Source organism: Pipra filicauda, unplaced genomic scaffold (assembly GCF_003945595.2).
Source record: "Pipra filicauda isolate LSUMZ 115617 unplaced genomic scaffold, ASM394559v2 scaffold126_size2276778_pilon, whole genome shotgun sequence".
NCBI lineage: Eukaryota > Metazoa > Chordata > Aves > Passeriformes > Pipridae > Pipra > Pipra filicauda.
In genome coordinates this window covers 1634238-1650699 of record NW_024103729.1, presented here as the reverse complement: position 1 = coordinate 1650699, position 16462 = coordinate 1634238, and the positions used below count along the sequence as shown (strand labels likewise).

The window sequence follows — 16462 nt, the reverse complement described above, 5'->3', positions numbered from 1 at the left end:
AGAAACGAAAGATTAAGTCAGTATTCTTACTGAACATAATATTCTTATTGAACGTGGCATTTAAAAACCCCACATTCTTAGTGCTGTTGAACGATGACATACAGATTATCACATCAATAAATAATAATTTATCTTCTGAGGATTGCTTTAAGAAGAGCCTGTCCCTCTTATTGTTTTAAGTACTTCCCCTGTGCACCTTTTTGCAGGAGAAAGTGGTAAGTCTGTACTAAAGTGCTTAGGCACAGCCAACTGAAGCAAAGACTGGAGTAACTAAACAGAAATTCTTCTGCATACAAGGCAGAATATAAACCTATTACCTTATTTTTAGCTCATTTATTATTAACATTCCTATTCTTGCAAAATACAAAGAAGAGTGGTCCCACTACCACAACTTCAAAGAAGTGTTATGGATTAGAGAGGGTGCTCTGAGGATTAAACAGAAAGTGGATGCTGCAGTTTGGTAGACATAATATCTGACCTTTCCTTTCTGCAGTTCTGGATGAAGGAAGCAGTAGACTAACCTGGATCCACGCTTGCTAAATTTCCAAGAGGATTTTTGTGGGAAAGGTGGAGCTGCTAGTGGAACGTCCCAGATCTTTGGCGGCAGCCTGCAAGACTGCTGGTGAGTAAGGGGTGCCAGCAGTGCTCCTGTGTGCACAGAGGCAATGGAAGACAACAGAAGGGCAGAGGCTGAGATGTGAGGGGGTTTGGAGAGGCCCAGGTTTTGTAGGAGTGACCGTGAGTGTTGGCAGACAGTGGGAGTGCCTGGCCTGCAGCCCTGAGGAGGGGCAGCCCCACATCCCTCAGTGGGACCGGAGGAAGGAGAAGGACGGATCTAGGAAAGGGTTGGTGAGGCACTGGGGCAGGGAGTCTCATTCACAAAAAGGGGGCTGTGGAAACAGAGAAGACCATAACATGGTCAGAGCAGAGATTATGTTTGCAGCTGTGTTTTGAACTGATTTTAAGTCACAGAAGTGGGAAATAAGAAAGCTACAAAGGAGACATTTACTTACTCCATGACCAACATGATGCTGGTTAGCAGCTAAAAGTTTAACCACTACCAGTAGGTATACTGGATTTAGTCATGAAGGTAATACAATATTAATAAAAATTGTTAGATCTGGAAGTCAATGTATATGACAGAGAGTTGTGTAATCCTCACACCACAGACACACGTGTTCCCTGCTGCTCCTTTCTATCAACATTTTTTAGTCTAGAGAAGACCCACTGGAAAGGAGAAAGTATTTCAGGCCTTATATCCACTGAAGAGCCTCCACGCAAAACCACCAATAAAAGGTGTTAGTTCCCATGGATTACATGTTCAAGGACTCTTTTACATGTGGTTGCTGCAGACTTTTAAACCTCATGTAAAGGTAGTTTTAAACTTCTGAACAGTTAATGCATTACCAGGTTCTGCAGTGCCACCCAAGCATATCTACAGATCTGTGCAGCAACAGGACAATTCAGGCCTGTTGGGCAAATGGAGGCAATGAACAGGCTGCTGGAAAAGCCCCCCCACCTGTACACAGCTCCTGCAGCCAGGCTACTGCACCTGCACCTCACTGGGAACACAGCAGCATCACTCCCTGGCACTGCCTACCCAGTAACACACCCTAAACATGTGTTCCCTTAGCACCCTAAATCTAATGTGCTCAAGTGTTCTTTGGTGTCCCACTATTAAATAGATTATGAATACCACAAATAGTAAATTATAAACAAGGCACTAATTTAAATTAAATTATATTTACCAAATGTAAGTGATGTTGCTGGAGAGAATTCACCCATGAACTGACCCAGAGATGTTTGGCTTCTTTCCATTGATGGCTGCAGAAGGAACAGAAAGTAAAAGGCCGGCAAGTAGTTACCCATAAATAAATGTGTTAGCACTGACATCAATCTTCAGCTAAATTATGATCTGTTAGCAACACAGGAACAGGAGTGACCTTTCTTCTTCACAAAACCCAGTCTTCTACTCTTGCAGGGAGCCAAATCAAATAAACCCTTTCATATACTGATGATACTTCATTTTTGAAGTCAGGGAGCTTCTCAATCAGCATCTGTTAGAGTCCCTATCTATTTGGGATAAAACCATGGAATGCACAGTTAGGAATTGTTTGTAGGTAATGCATATAAATTCAGCTAAAAAGGTTTTAAGTTCAAAACCAAAAGATGGCAGATTTACAGTCTCATGCAATCTTAATTATGCTGCCTTGTGTATGTATTCCTTGTATAAATGATGCATAGGTTATGTGACAAAAATAGTATGGAGTTGCATAAGCAAAGTGTCTGCATTAATGTGGACGAAAAGTGTCTAACTTTTGACAGCTGACTTAGCAACACAAGTTTTTTACAGCAGTTTCTTTTCGAAGGTAGAACAAAAACTATTTTCTGTTACGTGTCCCTGAGGGGAGGCATCTTCAGGCCTGAAATGATGAATCTTTAGTGACAGGCATTTAACTTATGAACTACAGAGCTACTGCCATAGTAATTATAAGAAATGCCCACTGTCCTAGGGTGTCACTGCTTCCTGCAATGGTCTGGCAGAAATGTGCAGCCTGAGTGAACCCTCTTCTCCCATCAGCTGCTGCCAGCTGTCCTGGGCTCAGCCAGTGATGCTGGTGATCAGGGATGAGTGCTTCTCCCTGTCAGTCACTGAAGAAAGATATCTGGTACACAAAGCTAACAAGGGACAAATTTCCTAATGAATGTCTGGCAAGTGTGACCTTGTCTGCCTGAAAATGAGACAACTGCTGAAGTGGAACGAGGAGACCTCTTCCTGAAATGTAGCCCTGTGTGACAGATTGGCCCCGAGATGTTCTTTGAAAAGACTGTGTAAATGTTGGTGCAAACCACGTGTCCCTCCATGCATCCCTGCCATCTTGCCTGTGACAAATTTAATAATGATGTTGCTGTGCAGCACCAAAAGTGGCCTGATGATCTGACTGAAAAGAAACCCCCTCCCTAAAATCTTAGTTTATGCTCCAGCTTTCAGGCTTCTCACCAAATCTTCTTTTTCTCTGTGGAAAGTCATCTGTACAAAATACCTTGTACCATGGCAAAAGACCTCTCAGTGCTCTCTTAGTGTTTCTGCACAAGTCCTGTTCAGCTGATGTTGTGAAATTATTTGAATTTAAATTTATGTAAATGCTATCAACAACAGCTCTTTATTTCATTTGAATCACAGAATCATAGAGTTGTTTGGGTTGGCAGGGACCTTTAAAGGTCATCTAGTCCAACACCCCTGCACTGAGCAGGTACTAGACCAGGTTGCTCAGAGCCCCATCCAACCCAACCTTGAATGTTGCCAGAGATGGGGGATCCACCACCTCTCTGGGCAACCTGTTCCAGTGTGTTGCCACCCTCATAATAAAAAATTTCTTCCTTATATCTTGTCTGAGTTTACACTCTTTTAGTTTAAAACCATTACCCTATTGCTATAGGCCCTATTAAAAAGTTTTTCCCCATCTTTCTTCTAAGTCCCCTTTAATTATTGAAAGGCCACAATGAGGTCACCCTGGAGCCTTCTCTTCTCCAGGCTAACAACCCCAATCTCTCAATGCAGTCTTAAGTGCCAAAATCTTGATATTTTCACTTCCAAAAGAACTGTGGTATTTCCTGGAATTACAAGTTGTGCCTTTTCAGAATAGCATTGAACAACATGCAATAGAGAGGATGTATCCCTATTTTCTTGATAATCCTAGCACCTAAAATGACTCTTACAAACTGATGTACCCACCCAGTTCCTAGGAATCCCAAATTTTCTTTGGTCTGCAAGCCAAGGATTTATCCATGTCATGCCTTTAATTGAATCTGCTACTTTATAGAAATAAAAACCCACACAAGAGTTTTCACTGGAAAACTTGCAGAGCCTCCACCCTTCCCCAGGCTTGAATTCCCACTCTTCTCTCTTTTTGTGTTTCAAGCTTCACTCTCGGCTCATTTATCAAATGACAATGTGGTTTCTGGCTTTATATAAAAAATAGCTGTGATGAATCATAGACCTCCCCTCCCCTGGTTTATTTTGATACTGAGATACCAAGGGCAAATGTAGTATTGACAGTATTCCCACACCTTAGGAATTAAGGAACTTATTAGGAACTAAGCTTACATTCTCTAATTAACATTTTTGTCTCTTTTCTGGTTTTACCTCAAGTAATAACATATTTAATACAGTTGCAAAATTTCATATTTCATATTATCATTTAGCAGTGAGACCAGAAGTGATGCATTAATCATAAAAGCAGTACAGTTTTTCAGTATGGCTTTTCTAAATTACCTTCTGGTCCTTCTATTTGTCAGTTTGGGCAATTCTGACATGAGTTTCTACTTGTCTCTTCTGTTTATAGGAATATAAGCTGGTATCCAATAATTCCTTTTTTTTTTTCCAAATGTTTTACCCTCTATTGTTCAAGGTCAGTTGCTTATTTGCCAGCATAAGAAAATATTATGGACAATGGTGCTGAATTTATCGTTAGTTGGATTGGTTTTCATCATAATATAAAAATTATAAATTGGACAACTACTGCTAAATTGCAAATATTCCTGTAACCAAAGGGATATAATAATTCTTAACCAGAGTGCCTGATATCAAGCAGGATCCTTAAAACATTTATAATGTTGTGAAAAGATACTTCATCATCGTACAAGACTCCTAGAGGATTGTTTCAACACTTCCAATGAAGCATGCCAGGGTCCATTAACCAGGAGCAGGCACAATGACAGTATCACACAGAAGGTGTAGAAATGGCTGAAGTGCTGATCAAATAAATATGTTCTAAAAAGAATATTTTTAAGCAAGAGCAATGTCCCTAATAGTGCATTTTAAACACATCAGTCCAAGGAATGTAAAAGGAACAGGAGCATAAACCATGGAGTAGAAGGCCATAAAACTTAAGAGGCAGAAGCCCTGAGTTGCCTGCAGGTGCCTGTGAATTAGGCAGTCCCCTTGTCTTCCAGCAGCACAGAGAGGAGCAAAGCACCTCAGTCTGTGCAGGACAACTTCTGAGCCCTGGCACAGGGCAGGGCATCATCAAGGGTCAGGAAATGCTGTTCTTACCTAGAGAGCTGTAAAAGCAAAGACAGATCAGCTGCCTAGTCAGTCATTATCCCAGGCTCGATGTAATCTAAGTCAGCAAGTATTCAAGTAGATAATATTATGAAAGAAAATTACAAAGCAGATTCCTGTTGCTTTGGTGGATGCAGGAAAGAAACATGAGACCTTTAATTGTGCTTGTGCTTGGGGAAGGAAATAAGAGGGAAGCTACAAAATTGTATTACTAAAATGGATATGATAAATGACACTAAAATGTCTCTAAAATGGAAAAAATAGGCTTTCTTTTTCTGGATACAAAATAGAATTACTTTTATGAGGGATATATATAAATAATCATCCTTGGATCCATTGTTCTCATTTAATGACAAGACTCACTCATGTCTGTATAAGACTTTCTGAAGACTTAGATCAGAGTCTGGTTTGTAGACTGAGAAATGAAAAGAGCTATATTTCAAACAATTTACTGCACAACATCGTCCTCTCCCCTCCAAAAGCACCACCTCCACCAGAGAGTGTTAGCTCTGACCTGAATGCAGAGAGTGAGATGTGGAGCCATTGCTGTGTTCCCTCACACACTGGGTGTTGTCAACAGCCTGGTGATGGTCACAGCCACCTTCCCCTCGAGCTGGCTGCAGGTGACACTGGAGGTGTGAGGCAGAGGCACATGTGAATGCTCTCAGCAGCCTGTGCAGGGAGAGGCTGTCACACTGCTATTGCACAGCTGATACCTGGGACCCAAGACTCACGGTGTAGTTTCACATGTAATTAGTTTGCTGTTACTGGCAACACAGATCTGAAATCAGAATTAAGCCCTGTGAGAAACTGCTTCCTGCCAATGCTCTCACTGCTTTTCCTGAATTTCCCTCTACTATTATTTATAAGGCTATACATGAAAGGGGGAACAATTTGATCTAATTTATTTATTGCAAATGCTCTTAGGAAGAAAAGTGTTATGAGCAATTTTAGTTCAGCCAACAAACATACTGTTTTCCTACTTTTCCTGGTAAGAAAACTCTCTCTCCACTTCCAAATTACCAGAAAAGGGACGATGAGGAAAAAACTCTTTACAAAATGTGCAAATGATATGACAGCCTGTGCAACAAGAGATGGGGGAATACAAAGAAATTTCCATCAGCTGTGATCATTCTTGCACTGGTTTTCCTGACTTGAAAAGGAGCCCCTCACTTGACTTAGCAGCTCCACATCTATGTCTGAAAGACAGACTGGGGGAGCCCACATCTGGAGGACTTCCTTCCTCAAAGGTGGAAATTCAGGACAGGGAAAATATCCTTTCCTCAACAGGCAGATTAGGTCAAGTGAAGAAAGCTGAAGTAATTGTGAGGGAGTATGTTGATACAGTCATTCTCTGCCAGGTACAGCATCATGTTGCTGGTACAGACAAGGATTCCCCTTGTTGTTTGTGCTGTGCCCTCAGTTGTCTTTATTCAGCGTAGGGTCCCTGGCAAGAAGGTGGGTGTTGCATCACTGCTGTTCCTGTACAACAATAAATTGTACCAGGGCTGGGCAGTTCTGACTACAGGAATTACAGTCAGTCCCTATGGCCTCCTTCCCATCAGAGCACAGGGGTCATGGAATGCAAAACTGGGGCCAGATTATTTCACTGGTGGCTGGAACTCAGCTATCTGCCATGTGCATTACAATGGTGAGTTTACTTTTTCTAAGTGCTGAATTACTGCCCTGGGAGATGCACACATGCATTCTGGGCCAGAATTCAGAGTCCAGCCTAATACTATGTTTTTTAAACACATCTGTGATCTATTATGTTGCTGGGTAATGGTTTTCACAGAGTCATCGTTATTTAATGTGTAAAGAAATGTCATTGTCAATATCAGGCTCAGCATGGTATTCTTGCTGTGGGCAAAATATTGTAGGTCATTAAAATGCTACAGAATTAAGGAGAAAAGTTATAAAAAAATTGATGGAACTTACATGGAAATTTTAGGAGCCAAGACGAGAGACTTCAAGATAGTAGCAGTTTTGGTTACAAACTGTATCACAAAAGTAACTTAAACACTGGAAAAGCATTAGAGAAATAGCATTATAGATTTAAATTAGATATATACTTGGTATAAGAATGCTTCAGTGTTTTTAGTGTTATATGAAAACTGTTGCACAATATGCAGTTCTAACTCAGCAGCAGTCCTTTAGTACTTAAGGAATCAAAAGTGCAAGACCAGAATTAAGTAGCACTTTATCCTTTTTGTATTCCAGGAGTTACTTGGTTTAGTCCTTTCAAGAGCCTCAGACTATTTTTGTTTTAACAGTCTCTGAGAAAATTTCACATATCCCCCAAACAAAATAAAGGCCAGACTGAGTAAGTAATACTGTAATTTAATTTCAGTTCCTAAACTATACTTGACTTCAGTTTGGACGTAGACAGTTGAGCACAGGCAACTGTTTTGAATGAGTCTTTATGTTTAAATCCTTCAACTCACTTATTAAAAGGGTACTTTGAGAGGAGAAAAGTTTTTCCAGAATCTAAGTCTGGTCTTTGGGCTCATTCTTGAGATAACAGTCAAGTTTCATTTTAATCCCGGCAGGAAAGGACAGAGGAATGCCTGCCTCTACCACATAACATTTTCTGGTGGATGGGTAGCATCTCTGAATAAGGAATCAAAGAATTTGCAAGGATTGGTAAGTATTTATTTAAATTCCTGTTGTTACCTGTTATGCAGTTGGAGAGCTGCAGTGCTGTAACTCCTTCCACTTCAAAGCAATTATGCCTGGCTTTCAGGCATGAAAGACTGATGCAGCTCTTGTGCTCCTGTTTTATGTATGCTTTCATTCTTTAAGAGGTGCAGTGCTTTGCCTGAGGTATGCTGAGCCAGCATTCCTTCATCTTTCCAGATGTACTGCAGTGCACTGATAATAATTATCCTGCACAGTGTCAAACAGTAAGGAATTCTTTGCTGTAAAGAGGTGCAGATGTAGATACGTGATGCTAGGTATATAGATTCCTGAAAGGGAATGAGAGGAACTGATTTATATGGAGCCTGAGTTATAAGTACAGCCAGTAGATCATGATTATTATACTGTCTATCCAGTACAACATCTCTGTATTCAGCTTTCAGCTAAGTTTTCAAAGCTCTGGGTTCTTAGGCTCTTAAACACTACTGACACTTCTCTCTGCCTTGACACCACCCCAAATGCACCTCAAAAGTTTGCTGACCTGTCTCTTGGTTATCACCCCTCTCATGGTTGCAGTTTTTACCAAGGTGCTACTTGGTGGAAGTGTGCTACTGTGGATTCCTTAATGATTATTAACCCCAGAGTCTCCTCTTAAGTACTGTTATTCAATTATCTGCTTTAACTGTAAGTGAAATCAAATACATTTAATTAAACTAAGTAAATACTAAACTCAGTGTGCTGTGTCTCTGACCTGCCCTGGATTGTTAATGTGTTAATTTATACCTGTAATGTTACTTTTACATTTTCTGTATTGTAGAAGAAGACTCCTATATAGATTCCCAGCCAAGCTCTAATGCAGGACTTAGAACCAAAAGGTTATAACTATAAAAGATTATCAGAGGTCTGATCCAAACACAACAGGACCTTTGATTTTACTACATCCTCTTAGTGTTCAAAGATGGACAATTTGACTCCATTTCAGAATTCTTCAGCTACTTCGCATTAATATGAGAATGAGAGGTTAAATCTGCCATTCAATTTTGGATAGTTTAGCAGTCTGTTCCACTCCTAATTCTAGTTTTGGTTTAGTTTGCTGTTTGAATTACCCTTGAAATGTAAGTCTGTTTGTTAAGCTGAATGTTTTTCAGTGGAGGAAAATGAAGTTTTTCCAGGTTGTGAATTCCCAAGTTACTCTGCCTTTCCCAGAAGCCCTTCACTCTATGACAATAGGCACATTTCACAGTTTTCAAAGCAGAAAGCAAAAGTCACCTACTTGAACTTTGATTAGACTAAGATAAAAGGTATAGAATTTGTGGAATCCATACTGGTAAACAAGATATTATTTGGGAAGACTTTCTAAGTTAGTTTGGGCTACTAATTGGCTGAACACTTGGACAAAACCGAAAATCTCAGCACTCAAGAGCTGAATATGATTTTTTCATATTTCTAAATGAAATTAAGTTTTCAAACTCTGTTTCATTTGGTGCAAATTATTCAATTTAATGATAAAAATGTATTTTTATGGAAGTGATTGTCAAAACAATGATACAAATTGATGTGTAAACCCCACTGAGAAAGTGAGGATCACATCAGTGCTCCTGAAGAAGTCAGTGCATACCTCACAAAATAACTCCTACCTGTGTTTGAGAGGAATTCTCCTCTCCTCTGCAAATTCAGGTTAGGTTTCTGCCTCACAGCAGCGACCTGACCACCAGCCCCTTCAACTGGAACAGTCCCACTTTGTAAAATATATTTACATATTCATGGAGCCAGCTGGTGAGAGAAAAAACAATGCTCTAGTCTGATGGCTCAGTAACCCTCCTGGGGAGGGTGGAGGTGTTAGTCCCAGTCCCAGTGAATGTGTAATTATTTATACAGAGTAGAACAGTGTCAACAGGAGAAGTGACAAGTCCTGTCTCCCAAAAAGTTTCCTTGAAGGAATGAAGAAGTCTAGAGAAACAATAATGCATTTGCCAGAAATCTGCCAGGTATAGTTAACAACGGTTTAAACAAACTCTTAAAATAATTTACAGATTATTCCTGAAATAGCTAAGCTTTTGGATGAATAGATGTTCTTCCACATTTCTGAGACAGACCTTGTTCCTCATATTGAGTGAACAGACCTTTCATCCTCCAAAGCAAAACAGCTCTTAATATAGAAATCATTGAGAACATATTTTAAGAACTTAGTATCTCATAATATCATACCTCCATCCTTGTTCCTATGGACATCAATAGAAGGAAAACCAGTATTTATATGTCCCACAAGCAGATCTGTCTCTTGGAGAATGCTGCTCTATAATGGTTTGTGTCTGACAGGAATAAAGAACTCTTGAGCCCTGCCAGTGGAACAGTCCCTGCTGTATGGAGCTCCAGCAGGGATGTTTTCACAGGGTGCTTCATAAAGGCATCATGCAAGGCACGGTTCTGAGGCACAAACGAGTTTTCACTGGACCAACTAAAAAGACAGACAATGTTTCAGGCAAAAAATTCTCCTTCAGGGCTAAGGCAGAAGGGGTCAAGATTTAAGCTCTGTGCAGGCTGAGAAGAACTGCTCTCACTTTTTCTCAATTTGTGAATTAGACAATGTATCACAATTTTCTAACATTTTCTTACAGTTCGTATGAGTTTCCATCGGAGAACTCAAAAAGGCACAGATAGTTCCAGGACATATGTCTGACCTACAGATGCTCAGGCCTGAGCTGACAAAAAATGGGATCAGAAATTAGAAATTCACCACCTCTGGCTTTAATAAAGGAGTAAAAAAACCTAAGCGGTTTAAAGCTTTAGTCACCAAAATCAGAGCTGTCTGAAAATTGTTTTTAAAGCTCAGCTGTACACAGTGTAATAATTCATAATACAGTAAGCATAGAGTCATATCCCTTTTGTTAGTCATATGTTTTGCCAATAAAATGACTTTCAGACAACAAAGAAAATTTCATAGTAGAAGGCCTTTCAGAGGACTGTATAATTAAAGCACAGTAGTGTCTGACATCTGGAAAGAAATTCTTGACTGCAGAGCAATAAATGACCTGTAACCTTTAAAACAATTTTCAGGTAAAAGATTTTCAAAGAAAATTTTGAAGGAAAGCTGCTGTAAATCAGAGAAGTCTCAGTCTTGAAACACAGAGATGGAAGTGACATAGCAGATTTCTGCATCTACACATCTTATGTAAAAGCTATGGAAGAACAAGCAGTTGTCAGCAAGAGGTAAGAATCCACCGAGTGATATTGTGATGAATACTCAAAATTAAGGAATTAAATATTACGTAGGCTCTGGCAGATGGAAGGAGAATGACCAAGCAGCAGGTACTGCACTAAACCTAGCATATGTAGCTGATATAGCAAGTGAGCAAGTACAAATTGTTGCAGAATCTTTATTGAGATTTAGGCAAAAGGATCTGCGTGGTGGAAATATATCAACCAGGAAAAACAGCTTGCAGAGTATAGCAATATGTCTGTCCAGATTTTGAGGTAAAAATGAACAAAACTTAGATTATTACAGCAAATTAAAATTACAGCAGAATTACTGAATCTGCTGGCATCTTTTCTGTGTGGGGGCAGGTCACCATTTCAGGCCTTTTTCTTTAGGCAGAAATCAAATTCTGTCAGAGACTGAGGCAATGGCAGTGGTCATAAAGCTAGATGCTAACACCACATTCCTGTTGAAATTCAGAGTGAAACCAGTACATGACTCTAACTGATGTCTTTCAAATATGCTCCAGTGCCTCTCCACTCCCTTACTCAATTCCTTGAGGCAGGGGCACACAAGTTACCCAGTGCTACAGGGAAGAAATGGAGGCATAACTGTATACATGTGTTCTGAATATAGTGTATTTTACATTTGCAGTTTGGAATGTGGACAAAGGTAAGTGCAGGCATTAAAATGTGTACAGAAACACCACGAGGAAGCATTGTGGATGCATGTACTTTTGGAGGAAGCAGCATTTCTCTGTTCCACTCACTGCTCTGCTGTGTTCACCACAGCACCTTCCACGAAGCCCAGCCCAGCCCAGGAAGCAGACTTTGGGCTAATGGGATGAAGGCCCCTGGGCTTGGGAAATGAGTGCAGTGAGCTGCTGCTCAGCTGAGGTTGAGGTGTCCTTCCCCCTGGCTGTCACTGACCAAGTGCCCACAGGAAACAAGCTGCTCTCCTGGCCCAGGTCTCTGATGTGCAGGTGGTGCAGATGTAAAACCTCTGCAGTTCTGCAGAGCTTAATTTGTAGCTGCTTGTCTTTGGGTTTCTGATTTGGGGTTTCAAACCATGACTTCCTAACTCTGTCCAGCTTTGCTGCTGTGGCTGTGCAGCAGCAGGATATGGAGGGATGAAGGTTTTGCATGTAGCTCAGAGTTCCATGAAGCCTGGCAATTCTGCATCTTTTTTTTTTTCATCCCGTTAAGTCTGTAGTGTCACACAGATTCTCTGTAAGCTTAAGATAACTATTCAACTGAGCATCAGTGAGAACATGGCACTGTAATGCCAGCTGGACCAGAGAATTACTACCCCCAGCAATCAAAGCTGAGAAACAGATTAAAACTATTTTATTTTATTTTTTTAACAGCTAGTCACAAAGCAACTGATACTTCTGCCAGTTGATCTCTTCATGGAAGTAATTTAAGGGAAAGAGAGAATTTTCGAGAAAATTCTTTGAATTAAGGGATAATGTGGGGAAAGTTTTATTTCCCTATTACATTTCTATTTCTTCTACTATGTTCCCATCATAAAATAAAAATCTTTCAATACACAATTAAAAGTGAGGTCTGAAATTAGAGATTTAGCATCAGCATACCCTGTAGATGGTTGTTCTTCCTACTTATAACGAGCTGTATAAAACCCCAGAGTTCTGTGCATACTGTGATAATTTGTGTAAGAGGAACCGTAAATATACTCGCCCTGCTAAATCCTTTAGAAGAGTGCTGTAGATGAGAAACCTCCCCAACACTTGAAGCCTTTCTGTTCTTACCATGTCACTAACAAGGGTCACTGTTTACTGTATTAGCTATGACCTCATGAGATGCTTCCTGTGGCAGATCCAGGACTGGAATAGCCGGACAGACTGTGGTGGTTCTATTATTAGAAGCCTATTATGTTTGACACTGAGCATAAAAGATGTGGCTCGTACTGCAGAACAGTTCTTACACTCTTAGCTGAGAGTAATCCCAGCAGTTATCAGAAAATATAGTGAGACCCCCGGGTTCTCATTGATTGGATTTGCAAGTTGATCAGTCATGTTGCGATCTGCAAAATCTGTCTACAAAGAAATGATGACCAATGTCCTGAGAACAAAATCTGACGAGGAAAATAGTAAATCTTGCTATTGCCAAAGCAAATTCTTCAGAGTGTAGAATTTCACCCTCAAGGATATTTTGTATCTAGATAGCTTGTGTGTAGAGTTAGTTTATATATTGGGTCTGAAATATCCGGAAAAGCTTTACCTATAGCTGGACTGTGTGAGGAAATAAATGCATTCCGTTTTCAACAGTATGTCAGAATAAATTATGTTATTACTCCATTTAATGGAATGTACAAGCATGATTGCATTTTGACCACTTCTCAGGTGGGACATAGAATTATTTATTTACTCTTCTTTAGTGCTAACACAACCAGTGGTGTAAGACAGAAAGAGAAGACTACCGAAAGTAGTTGGGAAGTCAGTTGTTTGTCCTGCCTGTGTGACAGCAGTAGCTGTGGCTACACAGTGTTAAACAAGGCTCAGTCAGGGTACTGGTGTGGCACTGACACAGTGAGCAGTGCCCTGAATACAGCAAGGACAGTCTCACTGTCTCCTCCACCTTGGTTTCTCTAAGACAGCTTCCACCCACATTCCAGGCAGTTGACAGTGCTCAGCTTGCACTGAAGGACTCTGATCTGAATAAATATGGCTTCAGGCTTCAAATTTGTAAAGAGAAGAGGATAAGAGAGTGAAGTTGGGTCAGAAAAAGTGAAGAAATAAATGAAAGGAAGAAAATAGCATAGTAAAGAGATTTGGAAACACTTTGATGAGATGCTAGATCTGCATCCATGCAGTGAGGCTGCTGACTTGCACAGGTTGTGCCAGCACAAGATGTAGGGGTCACTGGCAGCTTGCACAGGAACTCACACTGTGAAACATTTTCCCATATGTCGGTGTTAAATGAGAAAGGAGTGGACCAGGCTCATTCATATCCCAGCTTCTACAAGGGCTGTGGAGATCATCTGACAGCCTCAGGGCAGCTCTGGACTGTGCCTGCACCCAGAACAGGCTTATTTGAAGGCTGAGCAGTGGACAGTAAAGCATGGCTGTCTCAGAGGTGCTGTGTGATCTTGGGCTGCAGGTGGGGAGTGAAGTGTCACTGGCCAAAATGAATCGGAGCTCTACAGGAGAGCTCGAAGGTCATGGCAAGCCAAGAGCTGGTGTCTGAGCAGGAAGGATGAGTGTCAGCTCTGCTTTACAAGCAGCAGAGCTAGTCCAACAACTCCTGCTGTAAACTAGCAAGCAGAGACTGAATAATAGCACTGTTATAATACTTCAATTAACATTGCAATGTTAGACCCAAAAGGAGGACTGCAATGTTTCAGAAAGTACTTTTTAATGCTTTAGGTGTTGAAAACTGTAGCATGAAATTTATGTGCATTGTCTGATGCTAGCTGGGAATGTGGTAGGTAGGCTGTATGAACACAGATCTGAAAACTGGCAGATTAAAAAAGTCATTCACATCCAGTAGGCAACAGGTCAGCTGTGGCAGGATGGACATGGCATCGTGCCAGCCAGATGTGTGCTTCATGGTTGACTCAGGCTTTATCAGGGCTGGTCCCTCTCACTTGCCCTGAATTTGTCCTGAGAGATCCTCTCAGAATGTTCTAGGCCAGGAAGCAGCCATTTCTGAATGGATGACTTTGCTCAACTTTGCAGCCTTCCAGGTACTGGAGGGTGAAATCCTGCATAAGAGGATACTTTCAGATTTTTTTTTTATTTATTGCCTGGTTTGTTTCTTTGTCAACATGACAAGATGCATACTCTCACTCTGACTGACTCATGCTCAGTTTATATTCCAGGAATGCCTAAGAAGGCAGCGTCATCCCCTTCAAAACAGTTTTTCTTTTCATATGGGATTATATCAGCAAGCAGCTGCCTCTAAGGCATTATTTTTGCCAGACGGTCAGGCTCTCTGTGCCAGCTTTTCCCTGAGAGTGTTACATGGATGGGGCATCCCTTCCAAATAAGCCCCGGAGGCAGCAGAGGTGCCCAGCGAAGGGGAGACACAAAGGGCAGCGCTGCCACCAGCTGTGCAGCACCCAGGGCAGGCAGGGCGGGGACTCCTGTGCTCCCCTCTGTGCGCCGCAGATGAGGAATACAGGGGACGGCTACCACGGAAAAACTGTGTCCGTGCTGGAGCCATCCCGCTGCTCCCCGGGCTGGCCGAGGGACACCCCGGCAGCGGGAGCGGTCTGAGCGCTCCTCCTGGCGGCTCCCAAACCCCGCTGCGGCCAGGCAGGGCTGGACACGGACACTGCGCTGCCGGCACCGCGCCCCACCTTCGCACAGCTGTGTGCATTGCCTGGGGCAGGGTAAAAAAGGCTGAATTACCTGGTATTTTTCAATAGATGTGAATAATTTATTTTATCATTTTTTGTTCATTTCAGGCTGGTGAAATTTGAGGATGCAATCAAACTCTGAGGCTGCAGAGCACTGGCGGCTGAGTTAAAGATTGGGGGTTTTCTTAAAGCTGAGTAAGACCAAACCTCGTCTAGGAAACTCCTGCTGGTTGACCTCAGTGTCCTTCATGGGTCTGCTGGGCACAGACTAACGTTGCAGAACCTTCCTCTGAACAGCAGGCCTGAATCTCTTTATTCCAAGGTTCACTTGGCACAGCAGGCAGGCAGGGCTGGAACTGCCTGGTTCTCAGGCTGCTTTGACTCATGCATGGGGGCAGCTGTGGTGGGATCAGATGGCTCTGTGCCACGTATGGACTAGAGCAGCGTAGAGACGTCCTGTGCCACACTGCGTTGTCCTGTGCCACACTGCGTTCCTGCTGCATCCTCTGTGCCGGCACTGGAGGGATGTGATGAAGGAATAGTAGGGTAAAAGAGCTTTTTACAAGTCAGTATTATTCTCCAGCCTGTTTGAGCCTTCCAGGCAAAATGCCAAGGGAAGAGAATTAAGTCTGGTGCTTGTCTGTGAATTTAGCTCAGGAATTACTTGTGAAGGGAACCTCACTACTGCTGACCTATTATGGTGCACATGGGAAGTTGACACCTTAGAGAATTCATTGACCAGCCTGTTTGTTGCAGACTGTTTCATTCATGAGCTATTGAGAGACTGAAATGGCTTTTAAAACAAAGATTATTGAGTAATAAGCTGGAAGTCGTTCATGACTGGGACATATCTGGCAGTTCTGCCATGACACTGAAGCTAGAAATCATGACACTTCCAGAGCCTGAAAATCATAAATATTTCTTAGCTATATGTGTATATTTGGCTAATGAGTAACACTCTTTGGGGTTACTTAAAAGTAGCAATAAGCTGTTTTTGATACTAGATGAACATCTAGTACTTTCCACAGAGGACTCACTCCAAGCCACAGCTGCTGTAAAGGGAAGAGGGCCAGATTCACTGTGGGTCTTCAGTAACTCTGCTTGGAGAAAATCACTGTGACTTTGAGAAGAGAACACAGTGATTACTACACTTTGTAATATTTGTAAGTCCACTAGTTTATTTGCTTTGTGCAAACCTGTGCAACAAGTCTGCCAGCAAAGTCAAAATCAACAAATCTTTTAAA

General features: G+C 41.6%; 1 long non-coding RNA gene across 1 annotated transcript in view; it reads left to right on the top strand.

The window, feature by feature from the left end:
* LOC113997681 overlaps positions 1-16462 on the top strand; it is a 19428-nt gene extending 2966 nt beyond the window's left edge. Inside the window, exons 3-6 of the long non-coding RNA XR_003544181.2 lie at positions 494-622; positions 7615-7708; positions 10760-10912; positions 15327-16462. This is a non-coding gene — a long non-coding RNA (uncharacterized LOC113997681). The remainder of the gene's footprint in view (positions 1-493; positions 623-7614; positions 7709-10759; positions 10913-15326) is intronic.